Below are 15,286 nucleotides of genomic sequence, written 5' to 3' on the forward strand. Positions count from 1 at the left end.
TGCCTTTTCGTGGCTCATTTCATGGCGGCTGTTCTTCCTGCGTGGCTTTATTCAGCTGCGTCATGCTGGTTTTTAGCCATATGTTACCTTGAAGGTCAGGTGCCAAGAAGTAGGTGTAGATGTAAAAATTTCTTTCTTTCAAACATTTTGTGTTTGGATTTGGGTTTAAGGAATTTAGGTTGCTTCGGCAAAGCATCATGATTCCTGCAGCACAAATATTTCTGACTCTAAAAGGGTTGAAATGCCATCCTTGACAACTTGATTTCATAAATCTGGAGAACAGGTACAGTATCTTTCACAAGTAAATGTTCAGTGAGGGCTGGAATTTCCCATTCTATTTACTTTGTTACTGTCGCATAGTAATACATTCTTAAAATCTCTTTTTGAGGCAAAGTAGTGGTGTTCTCGTGTTTTCTGTATAGAAGAGTAGCTGCTGTCCACTGCAATCTGCAAAAAGTCATTATGTAAGAGAGTTTATGAGGAGGGAAGCCTCAGAATAGAGTGGAGAGGTGAGGACTAATTGGAAAGAACTCAGATGACCAGAAGTCATTTTTCAATGCTAGCTAGAAGAGCAGACAGAGTAAAAGGTGGGGGATTCGCATCTTTTTGTGTGCGCTGCACTGCAGGCATCCGTTACTAAAAATGCATGGTAGCAATAGATGACAGGCAACAATACTGGAATCTGGTTTACCCTGTGAATTTTTTATATACGTTTTTTTGAATGGTGGTCTCTTCAGAAGCCTTGGAGTAGGGTTCTGCCAGTGTTTTGACTAAGAATTTCTCCCTGTGCTAAAAGCGAAGAACTCTTGACAGCGAGGAGTCATCCTCTTTCACAATGTTGACAGAAGCCAATAGAAGCCAGTGTTGGCAGAAAATAGACTCGTGAATTACTGCTCCAAGGAAAGAAGAAATTTTACTTGCAACAGCTAATGGGAGAAGTCCTTATCTTTTTAGTTGATGTTTTTGAGTTATTTTTCCAGTGGTTGGAGAAAATAATTACGGACTGGAGTTACTGACACGATGAGAACTGGAATTTTGCAGGTAGAAGAACACTGTAGCGTTTCACCTTTCCTGCTTCTTCCTTGTTCTGTACCCATCATACAGAAATGTCAAGATTGATTAAACCCTATGGAAAAGGGTTCTTAGGGGCTCCAACGTTGTTAAAATCTTACCTAAAAAGGGAGACTTCAGGCTCAGATAGCTGCTGCTGAAAACTTTCCCGTTGACCGTGATGGGCAAGGCTGCAGAGGAGTTAAGGGTTGCTTTTCATTCTAGCAGCATGGCGCCTAATTTTGAAGTGACTGCACTCTGAAACAGAATCCGAAAGACGAAGACACCTACGTACTCTGAACAGAGAATGTGACTTGCATCCTTAGAAGGCCCGTACAAAAGAAAACCCTGGGTGCTCGCAGGTCTGCTTTTATCCAGCTTTCAGGCAGATACGGTTGACCAGAAAAGCTGGTCATTCAGCCTGTGCTGTGCACAGGGGAGGTGTCACAGCTCTCCTGCATCCACAAAATATCTAAGTCTATCTTCTAAGCAAAATTGTGGTGCCCGTGTTACATGATGGGAGTGATGGCGCATATCAAGTTGTATGGTAGGAAGCTGCCTGCATTTTTCTGTTTGTGACCTGAGTGAACACTGGTGAAGTGACAGAAGAAGTCTGGTAAGCGTACCTTCATGGAAGCAGAGTAGGAGCAGCCCCATCTGTCTGACCGACTGACCACCCGCTGCTGTACTTGGGTGGAGAGGCTTCTAGGAGTAGCACATAGACAATGAAAGTTTGTGAAAGGAGTCACCTACAGGAGAAAATGCCAAAAGCGAGGTTGGCCCTGTGATTCATCAATAGTAGACCCTTTTGTATTTTTATGATCTTCTGGATTTTCTTCCTGTCTTGCTCGCTTTTCTTGTGCGAAGAATGTTGCGTCCCTCTCTAGCAGCAAAGCTTTGTGCATAGCCATCTCCTGCTGGAGAGGAGGCAAGAGAGGTGGCGATCCAAAGGAAATAGCATGGTATGTTTTGTGTGCTGGGTGTGAAGAAACCCTCGAATTCAACACTCGCTCCTTAGTTTGTCCTCAGCAACAGAACCGCTGTGCACCTTTTGGGCGCAGGGGTGATGGGGAAAAGCAGAGTGAAATAGAAGGGCTCAGTGTCTCCCCTCTTCCTGCATTTGTAGGTGCCCTGACTGCAGTGGGAGCAGAGGAAGAGGAAGATGCTGAATCTCCCTGGGATTCTGAGGTATTCCCTGTGAAGGACACCAGGGTTCCCAGTGGGGCGGGGGTGGGGAGCGAGATCCAGAAGCACTCGGAGCTTGGGCCCTGCCGCGGCTGAGGCTTATTTCCCCTTCTCCTGGTTCTGCTGTATGTTTGTAACTGGGGGCCCTTGAAATACTTGTGCTGTGTGCTAGCTGCTCAGCGAGGCTTGGGGTGAAGGTAGGTCGAGCTAATGATTTGGGTCTCGTGGCAACTGGCCCTTGCAGTTGGGTTTCTAGTACAGTATTGCGGCAGTGAAGTTTCTTGCTGCTTAAAATAGTCTGAGCTTCTCAGCGGGGCTGGCGGGATTGTTGCTTTTTCACCACACAACTCTGTTCCGCTGACGTGTTCAGTGGTTGCCCTTAGGGTCTGCAGCCTAGATGATGAGCTGCTTTGGGAAAGAGCCTTTCTACCGTTTTGGCCCTTTTTGAGAGTAATGTTCAACAGAGATACCGCACGTGCTGGCTGTGTTTGCCCTTTTAGTTCTTCCTGTCTGTGGTAATGGGTTAGAAGAAAGCGAGCAGAGTCTGTAGCTTACGCCCTCTGACTTTTCTTGTGAGGAAGAAGGAACTCTTCCCCACCTGCTTCTTAAAAATACAAGGCTCAAATGCTGCTGGGTTGTTTTGGGTTTTGTTTTTTTTTGTAGAGCCTTGGTTTCTGTAAGCTTTGTCTTGCTTGTCTTTGTTCAGCCCTTGCAACCGGGAGTAGCAATGTGTTCGCTCCCCACTGCAGGACGTGTGCCTGGGGAACATCAGCACAAATTTGAGTATCGGGTACGAGTTCAGTCGAAAGTTGGGCCCCCCCCAGACCTGCGGTTACGGGTTCGCAACCCACAGCTCGAGTTACCGTGTTAATTCTCTCTTGCGGCTGTGCAGTTTGCCAGCGTGACAGACTAGTTTAGATGAGTTGTGAGGTTTTTGCCCAAGATCTGAAAACACACAAGTCTGCTGTGATTTTCCAATATACTGTGTCTTGACGTGCCCTTTCCAAGGGGCTGATCAAAGGCTTTTGTGGTTCCATGCTGTGCAAGTTGGCTTAGCAGGAACATTTTGCGTAGAAATGAGTTGAGAATTTGTACCGATGCTCACGCCCGTGTGTTATGCTCTACAGACGGATTCTGAAAGTCCGGAAGAAGGATCACCTGGTGTGTTGCTTCCAGCTGCAGACAGACACGGAGCACGCTCGCGGATTGTTTCAGGGGAGCGCCACACTGGTAACTTCGTGGTGGACTAAATGTTTGTCTGTAAACACGTATAGGCTGAAGTGAGCTTTTATCGATGTCTGCCTTAGGAATGCGCTTACGGTGTGGGTGCGCGCTATAGCAGTGAAGTGCTTAGTATTTGTTAATTAACACCAGCTCTCACGGCGCTTGCTGGCAAGTTGTAAGGGAAGTTACCTTGTTTGCGTTGCGTGTGTCCTTTGGATGTGTTTGTATCTCCTTGGGTTCGGGTTCTTGTGGCATAGTGCTGAAAGTGTATGTGGTTTAGGGCTGACCTGTCTGAACACCTGAACGTTCTCGGATGATAACGTAGCAGGAGAAAGCTATGATCTGGCCAAGCACTTTCCCCCCGTCTTAATTTTTGATACCTTGCTGTTATGCTTTGCCTAGGAGCTAAAATGTGACTGAAAGTTCAGGGTTTGTTGTGAAGGGCTTCTGCCTGTAGTTTGTGCCGCTGTCTCTTGAGCATCTGGAGTGTAGAATGGCAGGGAAGTTTTGCTGTTGGCGTAGAACTCTCATCTGAAGGATTTCTCCTTTACTAAACGGTCAGTCCTGCTTGTAGTGTAAGTATGATAGAATAGCTGAAGAAGCGTATCCAGTTTTAGTTTAGTAAGCTGGAAGCAAAACTTTAAAAGCTCCTGGGAGCTTGTAAATCCCCTTGCTGAGTAGTTGTCATGCTTTGTATGATTCTACTAAGAGAAGTTTAAAGTCAGCGTAAAAAGGAGGTAAAAGGTGATTACGCTAATCTTTCTAAGGTTTTTCTGTACTGCTAGACCACCGAGTTTACTGAAATCAAATGCTGTTTGCTTTTTAACCGCTTTTGTAAACATGAAAATTTTGCTGTGGAGCCCTTCTTAGTAACATTTCGTGCACTTCTTTCATGAGAGGACTCAAACTGTAAGATGACTAAAGCAGAGGACTTGAGAAATATAGGTGGGCCAGTAGATTGTGTGGGTTTGTAAATGATTTCCATGTTGGCCAAAAAATTTTTTAAAAATTACATATTTGGAACTGTGCTATAAATGCAGATTACAACCAATTGTAAGGTGTTGGTTTTTTTCCTTTCCACACAAGCTAGACCCGAACAACCTGATAAGAACTAGTTTGCTTCTACCTCATTGAATGATGTGTATGAGGTGTCTGTGTCCGCACCCACGTTTCCTCTGTCCCATCAATGGAAAGGAAAATACTCCTCGACATTAAACACTTGTAGGATAATCGCAGTCGTAGTGCTGCTGGCCTGTTTTATGGTAATTCGTTACAGCAGACCAGCTTTGGCTTTTGAAATAATCTTTGTAGAAGGCAGGATTCAGCTCCTCAAAATAAGTATTTTGATCTTGTTGTTGTGTTAACAAGCATGTCCTTCCTGCTTCCTATGGATTGTCCTAGTTCTGTGAGTATTATTTCTTAAATCCAAGGCGCACGATGGGAAGCGTGCGTTGTCCATTTCTTGTATACCGATACAAATGCTGGATGTTGAAGTGGATTGAATGTTAAGTATCGCAGTCTCGATGGAATAAAGCTTGCGAGTAATACTTAGTTGTAGAAACTGCTGATGTTGAATGGAGTGAAAGGTACCTTCAACTAAATGAAGTAACACTTCCCAAAACATTTTTTTACCTCCAGGCATTTTGGAGAACCCCGACAATTCCCAGGTAAGTATTTGTTTGTGTCAGACTGACTACTTGTCCTGCTCGTTAAATATTATGTAGTTACTTTAAGTTTGATTTTTTTTTTTTTTTTTTTTTTTTTTTTTGTCGTCATTGGGTTGTCTTTCATAGCTGAAGACCCCTGCATCTGTTTTGGAAATGAATGAAACCTCTCCTAAAAAAATGCAGCAGAAATCAGGTAATGTTCACGGCATGTAGTTCTGGGTTTAGCTTCGTAATCTTTCTAGACGGGAGTATTTAATAAAGCATCTGATTGATTTGTTTTGCGGATCTGTTGGAGGAATTTGGTTTAGGACACGCAGAAGATGTTGAAGGTGTTCATAACAATCTCTTTGTAGTGTTCTTTTATGAACAGAGCCATTGTACTTGCAATTTTCTTTCTAATACGAAATTAATGGCTCTAGCAAGGCATCCCGGGAGCAGGTGGTGTGCTGAAATATACCTCGGTGTATGCGTTTGCTCCCTCCTCTAGCCTGCTGTTCAGCACTGTCCATACCCTTCCATGATGTACGCTTCCTACACCGTACTTGCTGTCATCTCCCCTTTTCAGGCAGTCCTGAAAGTCTGCTTTTCTTTCAGGGGCTCAAACCCCCCCCCCCCCCTTCCTGATTGTCTTGGTCCTTTGAGCATGTGCTGTGGCTGATTCCAGGCTAGGGGGCTGTAGGCTAGGCTGTCCAGGAGCTGCAGGTGAGCCACAAAGGGGAATTCTTGGGCTCGTGCCGTAGCTGTAGTTTGCAGGAATTATTACTTGCCTGGCTTTATCTCTACCTGTCTGGCAGTCGTTTTGAAACATGTACAAACACGTTCCTCTGAGGCTTCCCTCTCTTGTTTCATGGAAAATGACCAGCAGGCTCAGAGGCAGGGGAGGGAGGTGAGGAAGAGAGGCAAGATGGGAGGAAATGAGTGTCAGCGTGTTGTCAGGAATTCTTTTTTCTTTGGAAACAAGGCTAAAGTTGAGGCGGCTAGCTGGTCGGCTATGTATTGGGGAGAGGGTATGTAACCTTAATGGGGGTTTTTTGTTTCTTTGTTCTGAGGTTTATTGATTTGTATAGTTGATAATTTGTGTTGTATTTTGTATTAATCACGCTTGTTAATCGGATGAGAAACAATTTGCCATTCAGGTTTTAGAGTTTCTGCAATTGGCTATTGACAATATAAACCAGAGAGAGGTGAACAGATATGCAGAAAAGTAAGCGGACTTGGAACTCTTTGTATTCTCTACTTAGAAGTTACAAGTTCTTTGGCATCTGTGCTTTAGGCGAAGAAAAAAACCAGTATTGTTGTTCTTTTGACAATAATAGAGATGAAACTTCTCTCTAGGAGATGTATCTTCCTCCTTCTCCTCTCGCTCTTCTCCCTCCCCTGTATTTGCAATGGGTAAGCAACAGGTCCTCTCTTGCCCTTTATTTTGCAGTGACGGTGTTCTGGTAAGACACACAAATACTTGTTAGAGGTTGTTCAGTTAAAACTTGAGTTTTGGTTATGCGTGTATTCCACAGTAATGTGAAGCGTAGCCCCACAACGGACCAGTATGTTACGACATTCCCGACACAGAAAGGTTGCCTTTTCGTGGCTCATTTCATGGCGGCTGTTCTTCCTGCGTGGCTTTATTCAGCTGCGTCATGCTGGTTTTTAGCCATATGTTACCTTGAAGGTCAGGTGCCAAGAAGTAGGTGTAGATGTAAAAATTTCTTTCTTTCAAACATTTTGTGTTTGGATTTGGGTTTAAGGAATTTAGGTTGCTTCGGCAAAGCATCATGATTCCTGCAGCACAAATATTTCTGACTCTAAAAGGGTTGAAATGCCATCCTTGACAACTTGATTTCATAAATCTGGAGAACAGGTACAGTATCTTTCACAAGTAAATGTTCAGTGAGGGCTGGAATTTCCCATTCTATTTACTTTGTTACTGTCGCATAGTAATACATTCTTAAAATCTCTTTTTGAGGCAAAGTAGTGGTGTTCTCGTGTTTTCTGTATAGAAGAGTAGCTGCTGTCCACTGCAATCTGCAAAAAGTCATTATGTAAGAGAGTTTATGAGGAGGGAAGCCTCAGAATAGAGTGGAGAGGTGAGGACTAATTGGAAAGAACTCAGATGACCAGAAGTCATTTTTCAATGCTAGCTAGAAGAGCAGACAGAGTAAAAGGTGGGGGATTCGCATCTTTTTGTGTGCGCTGCACTGCAGGCATCCGTTACTAAAAATGCATGGTAGCAATAGATGACAGGCAACAATACTGGAATCTGGTTTACCCTGTGAATTTTTTATATACGTTTTTTTGAATGGTGGTCTCTTCAGAAGCCTTGGAGTAGGGTTCTGCCAGTGTTTTGACTAAGAATTTCTCCCTGTGCTAAAAGCGAAGAACTCTTGACAGCGAGGAGTCATCCTCTTTCACAATGTTGACAGAAGCCAATAGAAGCCAGTGTTGGCAGAAAATAGACTCGTGAATTACTGCTCCAAGGAAAGAAGAAATTTTACTTGCAACAGCTAATGGGAGAAGTCCTTATCTTTTTAGTTGATGTTTTTGAGTTATTTTTCCAGTGGTTGGAGAAAATAATTACGGACTGGAGTTACTGACACGATGAGAACTGGAATTTTGCAGGTAGAAGAACACTGTAGCGTTTCACCTTTCCTGCTTCTTCCTTGTTCTGTACCCATCATACAGAAATGTCAAGATTGATTAAACCCTATGGAAAAGGGTTCTTAGGGGCTCCAACGTTGTTAAAATCTTACCTAAAAAGGGAGACTTCAGGCTCAGATAGCTGCTGCTGAAAACTTTCCCGTTGACCGTGATGGGCAAGGCTGCAGAGGAGTTAAGGGTTGCTTTTCATTCTAGCAGCATGGCGCCTAATTTTGAAGTGACTGCACTCTGAAACAGAATCCGAAAGACGAAGACACCTACGTACTCTGAACAGAGAATGTGACTTGCATCCTTAGAAGGCCCGTACAAAAGAAAACCCTGGGTGCTCGCAGGTCTGCTTTTATCCAGCTTTCAGGCAGATACGGTTGACCAGAAAAGCTGGTCATTCAGCCTGTGCTGTGCACAGGGGAGGTGTCACAGCTCTCCTGCATCCACAAAATATCTAAGTCTATCTTCTAAGCAAAATTGTGGTGCCCATGTTACATGATGGGAGTGATGGCGCATATCAAGTTGTATGGTAGGAAGCTGCCTGCATTTTTCTGTTTGTGACCTGAGTGAACACTGGTGAAGTGACAGAAGAAGTCTGGTAAGCGTACCTTCATGGAAGCAGAGTAGGAGCAGCCCCATCTGTCTGACCGACTGACCACCCGCTGCTGTACTTGGGTGGAGAGGCTTCTAGGAGTAGCACATAGACAATGAAAGTTTGTGAAAGGAGTCACCTACAGGAGAAAATGCCAAAAGCGAGGTTGGCCCTGTGATTCATCAATAGTAGACCCTTTTGTATTTTTATGATCTTCTGGATTTTCTTCCTGTCTTGCTCGCTTTTCTTGTGCGAAGAATGTTGCGTCCCTCTCTAGCAGCAAAGCTTTGTGCATAGCCATCTCCTGCTGGAGAGGAGGCAAGAGAGGTGGCGATCCAAAGGAAATAGCGTGGTATGTTTTGTGTGCTGGGTGTGAAGAAACCCTCGAATTCAACACTCGCTCCTTAGTTTGTCCTCAGCAACAGAACCGCTGTGCACCTTTTGGGCGCAGGGGTGATGGGGAAAAGCAGAGTGAAATAGAAGGGCTCAGTGTCTCCCCTCTTCCTGCATTTGTAGGTGCCCTGACTGCAGTGGGAGCAGAGGAAGAGGAAGATGCTGAATCTCCCTGGGATTCTGAGGTATTCCCTGTGAAGGACACCGGGGTTCCCAGTGGGGCGGGGGTGGGGAGCGAGATCCAGAAGCACTCGGAGCTTGGGCCCTGCCGCGGCTGAGGCTTATTTCCCCTTCTCCTGGTTCTGCTGTATGTTTGTAACTGGGGGCCCTTGAAATACTTGTGCTGTGTGCTAGCTGCTCAGCGAGGCTTGGGGTGAAGGTAGGTCGAGCTAATGATTTGGGTCTCGTGGCAACGGGCCCTTGCAGTTGGGTTTCTAGTACAGTATTGCGGCAGTGAAGTTTCTTGCTGCTTAAAATAGTCTGAGCTTCTCAGCGGGGCTGGCGGGATTGTTGCTTTTTCACCACACAACTCTGTTCCGCTGACGTGTTCAGTGGTTGCCCTTAGGGTCTGCAGCCTAGATGATGAGCTGCTTTGGGAAAGAGCCTTTCTACCGTTTTGGCCCTTTTTGAGAGTAATGTTCAACAGAGATACCGCACGTGCTGGCTGTGTTTGCCCTTTTAGTTCTTCCTGTCTGTGGTAATGGGTTAGAAGAAAGCGAGCAGAGTCTGTAGCTTACGCCCTCTGACTTTTCTTGTGAGGAAGAAGGAACTCTTCCCCACCTGCTTCTTAAAAATACAAGGCTCAAATGCTGCTGGGTTGTTTTGGGTTTTGTTTTTTTTTGTAGAGCCTTGGTTTCTGTAAGCTTTGTCTTGCTTGTCTTTGTTCAGCCCTTGCAACCGGGAGTAGCAATGTGTTCGCTCCCCACTGCAGGACGTGTGCCTGGGGAACATCAGCACAAATTTGAGTATCGGGTACGAGTTCAGTCGAAAGTTGGGCCCCCCCCAGACCTGCGGTTACGGGTTCGCAACCCACAGCTCGAGTTACCGTGTTAATTCTCTCTTGCGGCTGTGCAGTTTGCCAGCGTGACAGACTAGTTTAGATGAGTTGTGAGGTTTTTGCCCAAGATCTGAAAACACACAAGTCTGCTGTGATTTTCCAATATACTGTGTCTTGACGTGCCCTTTCCAAGGGGCTGATCAAAGGCTTTTGTGGTTCCATGCTGTGCAAGTTGGCTTAGCAGGAACATTTTGCGTAGAAATGAGTTGAGAATTTGTACCGATGCTCACGCCCGTGTGTTATGCTCTACAGACGGATTCTGAAAGTCCGGAAGAAGGATCACCTGGTGTGTTGCTTCCAGCTGCAGACAGACACGGAGCACGCTCGCGGATTGTTTCAGGGGAGCGCCACACTGGTAACTTCGTGGTGGACTAAATGTTTGTCTGTAAACACGTATAGGCTGAAGTGAGCTTTTATCGATGTCTGCCTTAGGAATGCGCTTACGGTGTGGGTGCGCGCTATAGCAGTGAAGTGCTTAGTATTTGTTAATTAACACCAGCTCTCACGGCGCTTGCTGGCAAGTTGTAAGGGAAGTTACCTTGTTTGCGTTGCGTGTGTCCTTTGGATGTGTTTGTATCTCCTTGGGTTCGGGTTCTTGTGGCATAGTGCTGAAAGTGTATGTGGTTTAGGGCTGACCTGTCTGAACACCTGAACGTTCTTGGATGATAACGTAGCAGGAGAAAGCTATGATCTGGCCAAGCACTTTCCCCCCGTCTTAATTTTTGATACCTTGCTGTTATGCTTTGCCTAGGAGCTAAAATGTGACTGAAAGTTCAGGGTTTGTTGTGAAGGGCTTCTGCCTGTAGTTTGTGCCGCTGTCTCTTGAGCATCTGGAGTGTAGAATGGCAGGGAAGTTTTGCTGTTGGCGTAGAACTCTCATCTGAAGGATTTCTCCTTTACTAAACGGTCAGTCCTGCTTGTAGTGTAAGTATGATAGAATAGCTGAAGAAGCGTATCCAGTTTTAGTTTAGTAAGCTGGAAGCAAAACTTTAAAAGCTCCTGGGAGCTTGTAAATCCCCTTGCTGAGTAGTTGTCATGCTTTGTATGATTCTACTAAGAGAAGTTTAAAGTCAGCGTAAAAAGGAGGTAAAAGGTGATTACGCTAATCTTTCTAAGGTTTTTCTGTACTGCTAGACCACCGAGTTTACTGAAATCAAATGCTGTTTGCTTTTTAACCGCTTTTGTAAACATGAAAATTTTGCTGTGGAGCCCTTCTTAGTAACATTTCGTGCACTTCTTTCATGAGAGGACTCAAACTGTAAGATGACTAAAGCAGAGGACTTGAGAAATATAGGTGGGCCAGTAGATTGTGTGGGTTTGTAAATGATTTCCACGTTGGCCAAAAAATTTTTTAAAAATTACATATTTGGAACTGTGCTATAAATGCAGATTACAACCAATTGTAAGGTGTTGGTTTTTTTCCTTTCCACACAAGCTAGACCCGAACAACCTGATAAGAACTAGTTTGCTTCTACCTCATTGAATGATGTGTATGAGGTGTCTGTGTCCGCACCCACGTTTCCTCTGTCCCATCAATGGAAAGGAAAATACTCCTCGACATTAAACACTTGTAGGATAATCGCAGTCGTAGTGCTGCTGGCCTGTTTTATGGTAATTCGTTACAGCAGACCAGCTTTGGCTTTTGAAATAATCTTTGTAGAAGGCAGGATTCAGCTCCTCAAAATAAGTATTTTGATCTTGTTGTTGTGTTAACAAGCATGTCCTTCCTGCTTCCTATGGATTGTCCTAGTTCTGTGAGTATTATTTCTTAAATCCAAGGCGCACGATGGGAAGCGTGCGTTGTCCATTTCTTGTATACCGATACAAATGCTGGATGTTGAAGTGGATTGAATGTTAAGTATCGCAGTCTCGATGGAATAAAGCTTGCGAGTAATACTTAGTTGTAGAAACTGCTGATGTTGAATGGAGTGAAAGGTACCTTCAATTAAATGAAGTAACACTTCCCAAAACGTTTTTTTACCTCCAGGCATTTTGGAGAACCCCGACAATTCCCAGGTAAGTATTTGTTTGTGTCAGACTGACTACTTGTCCTGCTCGTTAAATATTATGTAGTTACTTTAAGTTTGATTTTTTTTTTTTTTTTTTTTTTTTTGTCGTCATTGGGTTGTCTTTCATAGCTGAAGACCCCTGCATCTGTTTTGGAAATGAATGAAACCTCTCCTAAAAAAATGCAGCAGAAATCAGGTAATGTTCACGGCATGTAGTTCTGGGTTTAGCTTCGTAATCTTTCTAGACGGGAGTATTTAATAAAGCATCTGATTGATTTGTTTTGCGGATCTGTTGGAGGAATTTGGTTTAGGACACGCAGAAGATGTTGAAGGTGTTCATAACAATCTCTTTGTAGTGTTCTTTTATGAACAGAGCCATTGTACTTGCAATTTTCTTTCTAATACGAAATTAATGGCTCTAGCAAGGCATCCCGGGAGCAGGTGGTGTGCTGAAATATACCTCGGTGTATGCGTTTGCTCCCTCCTCTAGCCTGCTGTTCAGCACTGTCCATACCCTTCCATGATGTACGCTTCCTACACCGTACTTGCTGTCATCTCCCCTTTTCAGGCAGTCCTGAAAGTCTGCTTTTCTTTCAGGGGCTCAAACCCCCCCCCCCCTTCCTGATTGTCTTGGTCCTTTGAGCATGTGCTGTGGCTGATTCCAGGCTAGGGGGCTGTAGGCTAGGCTGTCCAGGAGCTGCAGGTGAGCCACAAAGGGGAATTCTTGGGCTCGTGCCGTAGCTGTAGTTTGCAGGAATTATTACTTGCCTGGCTTTATCTCTACCTGTCTGGCAGTCGTTTTGAAACACGTACAAACACGTTCCTCTGAGGCTTCCCTCTCTTGTTTCATGGAAAATGACCAGCAGGCTCAGAGGCAGGGGAGGGAGGTGAGGAAGAGAGGCAAGATGGGAGGAAATGAGTGTCAGCGTGTTGTCAGGAATTCTTTTTTCTTTGGAAACAAGGCTAAAGTTGAGGCGGCTAGCTGGTCGGCTATGTATTGGGGAGAGGGTATGTAACCTTAATGGGGGTTTTTTGTTTCTTTGTTCTGAGGTTTATTGATTTGTATAGTTGATAATTTGTGTTGTATTTTGTATTAATCACGCTTGTTAATCGGATGAGAAACAATTTGCCATTCAGGTTTTAGAGTTTCTGCAATTGGCTATTGACAATATAAACCAGAAAGAGGTGAACAGATATGCAGAAAAGTAAGCGGACTTGGAACTCTTTGTATTCTCTACTTAGAAGTTACAAGTTCTTTGGCATCTGTGCTTTAGGCGAAGAAAAAAACCAGTATTGTTGTTCTTTTGACAATAATAGAGATGAAACTTCTCTCTAGGAGATGTATCTTCCTCCTTCTCCTCTCGCTCTTCTCCCTCCCCTGTATTTGCAATGGGTAAGCAACAGGTCCTCTCTTGCCCTTTATTTTGCAGTGACGGTGTTCTGGTAAGACACACAAATACTTGTTAGAGGTTGTTCAGTTAAAACTTGAGTTTTGGTTATGCGTGTATTCCACAGTAATGTGAAGCGTAGCCCCACAACGGACCAGTATGTTACGACATTCCCGACACAGAAAGGTTGCCTTTTCGTGGCTCATTTCATGGCGGCTGTTCTTCCTGCGTGGCTTTATTCAGCTGCGTCATGCTGGTTTTTAGCCATATGTTACCTTGAAGGTCAGGTGCCAAGAAGTAGGTGTAGATGTAAAAATTTCTTTCTTTCAAACATTTTGTGTTTGGATTTGGGTTTAAGGAATTTAGGTTGCTTCGGCAAAGCATCATGATTCCTGCAGCACAAATATTTCTGACTCTAAAAGGGTTGAAATGCCATCCTTGACAACTTGATTTCATAAATCTGGAGAACAGGTACAGTATCTTTCACAAGTAAATGTTCAGTGAGGGCTGGAATTTCCCATTCTATTTACTTTGTTACTGTCGCATAGTAATACATTCTTAAAATCTATTTTTGAGGCAAAGTAGTGGTGTTCTCGTGTTTTCTGTATAGAAGAGTAGCTGCTGTCCACTGCAATCTGCAAAAAGTCATTATGTAAGAGAGTTTATGAGGAGGGAAGCCTCAGAATAGAGTGGAGAGGTGAGGACTAATTGGAAAGAACTCGGATGACCAGAAGTCATTTTTCAATGCTAGCTAGAAGAGCAGACAGAGTAAAAGGTGGGGGATTCGCATCTTTTTGTGTGCGCTGCACTGCAGGCATCCGTTACTAAAAATGCATGGTAGCAATAGATGACAGGCAACAATACTGGAATCTGGTTTACCCTGTGAATTTTTTATATACGTTTTTTTGAATGGTGGTCTCTTCAGAAGCCTTGGAGTAGGGTTCTGCCAGTGTTTTGACTAAGAATTTCTCCCTGTGCTAAAAGCGAAGAACTCTTGACAGCGAGGAGTCATCCTCTTTCACAATGTTGACAGAAGCCAATAGAAGCCAGTGTTGGCAGAAAATAGACTCGTGAATTACTGCTCCAAGGAAAGAAGAAATTTTACTTGCAACAGCTAATGGGAGAAGTCCTTATCTTTTTAGTTGATGTTTTTGAGTTATTTTTCCAGTGGTTGGAGAAAATAATTACGGACTGGAGTTACTGACACGATGAGAACTGGAATTTTGCAGGTAGAAGAACACTGTAGCGTTTCACCTTTCCTGCTTCTTCCTTGTTCTGTACCCATCATACAGAAATGTCAAGATTGATTAAACCCTATGGAAAAGGGTTCTTAGGGGCTCCAACGTTGTTAAAATCTTACCTAAAAAGGGAGACTTCAGGCTCAGATAGCTGCTGCTGAAAACTTTCCCGTTGACCGTGATGGGCAAGGCTGCAGAGGAGTTAAGGGTTGCTTTTCATTCTAGCAGCATGGCGCCTAGTTTTGAAGTGACTGCACTCTGAAACAGAATCCGAAAGACGAAGACACCTACGTACTCTGAACAGAGAATGTGACTTGCATCCTTAGAAGGCCCGTACAAAAGAAAACCCTGGGTGCTCGCAGGTCTGCTTTTATCCAGCTTTCAGGCAGATACGGTTGACCAGAAAAGCTGGTCATTCAGCCTGTGCTGTGCACAGGGGAGGTGTCACAGCTCTCCTGCATCCACAAAATATCTAAGTCTATCTTCTAAGCAAAATTGTGGTGCCCGTGTTACATGATGGGAGTGATGGCGCATATCAAGTTGTATGGTAGGAAGCTGCCTGCATTTTTCTGTTTGTGACCTGAGTGAACACTGGTGAAGTGACAGAAGAAGTCTGGTAAGCGTACCTTCATGGAAGCAGAGTAGGAGCAGCCCCATCTGTCTGACCGACTGACCACCCGCTGCTGTACTTGGGTGGAGAGGCTTCTAGGAGTAGCACATAGACAATGAAAGTTTGTGAAAGGAGTCACCTACAGGAGAAAATGCCAAAAGCGAGGTTGGCCCTGTGATTCATCAATAGTAGACCCTTTTGTATTTTTATGATCTTCTGGATTTTCTTCC

This window comes from Falco biarmicus, unplaced genomic scaffold, assembly GCF_023638135.1.
Source record: "Falco biarmicus isolate bFalBia1 unplaced genomic scaffold, bFalBia1.pri scaffold_36, whole genome shotgun sequence".
NCBI lineage: Eukaryota > Metazoa > Chordata > Aves > Falconiformes > Falconidae > Falco > Falco biarmicus.